This window comes from Octopus bimaculoides, chromosome 1 (assembly GCF_001194135.2).
Source record: "Octopus bimaculoides isolate UCB-OBI-ISO-001 chromosome 1, ASM119413v2, whole genome shotgun sequence".
NCBI classification, from domain to species: domain Eukaryota; kingdom Metazoa; phylum Mollusca; class Cephalopoda; order Octopoda; family Octopodidae; genus Octopus; species Octopus bimaculoides.
The window spans coordinates 119,666,939-119,667,926 of record NC_068981.1 but is presented as its reverse complement, the minus strand read 5'-3'; the positions used below and the strand labels follow the sequence as shown (position 1 = coordinate 119,667,926).

General features: G+C 40.9%; 1 protein-coding gene across 1 annotated transcript in view; it reads left to right on the top strand.

Moving 5' to 3' along the window:
• Positions 1-988, top strand: part of LOC106867957 (calcitonin receptor) — a 228,609-nt gene that overhangs the window by 150,403 nt on the left and 77,218 nt on the right. The gene's annotated exons all lie outside the window — the stretch shown is intronic.

Below are 988 nucleotides of genomic sequence, written 5' to 3'. Positions count from 1 at the left end.
TAGTAGTAGTAGTAGTAGTAGTAGTAGTAGTAGTAGTAGTAGTAGTAGTAGTAGTAGTAGTAGTAGTAGTAGTAGTAGTAGTAGGTGGGGCTTTGCCGGTTCGAGACAAGCTCTACAATTACGGAAGTGCTGTCAGACACACCTGTCCAAGGTATGCACAAGGCGATGAAACCGTTCTGCATGCCCACGTCCAGTGTCCTAGCATTGCTGTCTTGTAGATCTTTGTCGAACGGCTGTTGACGCGTGTTTGACTGATCTGGTTATCAGCTGAGTCCATCGTGAAGATCGCTCCGTCACCTTTTTTTGGCCGGAAAAGCAGCCAGTTTTTCTCTGTCTGGTGGTTATAGAGAACCAGAGTTTATGTTCGTACCACTTTTTTTGCTCTGTCAAGTCCATGTGGACGAGGTTGAAAGGAATGAAGATACTTTCCTTTTCAGCCAAGCCTTCATCGATTTTTTCATGTTGCACTTGGAAAGAGAAGTGAGGGTGGAAACGGAAGTGCTTCCCCCACCCCCAGTACTTTTGTTTAAAGGTGGGTCAATGTGGCAAGGATGGTTTGTGTTAATAGGCTTATCTGAACATACGCTTGTAGGACAAAGGGGGTGAGGAGTAGAGAGGTGCCTGCCTGAGATGCCCTTGGCAGTCGGGGTGACCAGGATGTGTGAGGTTCCTTTGATGGCCCTGAGTGAAAATCCCCCTTTTTGAGGAATTGTTTAAACTCTGATGCTAATTGTTATTGCTTTTATACACGCGTTTTGTGCAAAGCTCTATTCGGCCTGTGTTTTGTATTTTCCCTTTTTTGTGTTCAGCCAACAAAGAAAAGATTATTATCATTAGTAGTAGTAGTAGTATTGTTTTACTTCTCAGAGCGCTCTATTATATTATTATTTATTTATGTGTTTGTATGAAACTGTTGATATATATGTATGTATGCATGTATTTATAAATATATATATACATATATATATGTATATGTATATGTATATAT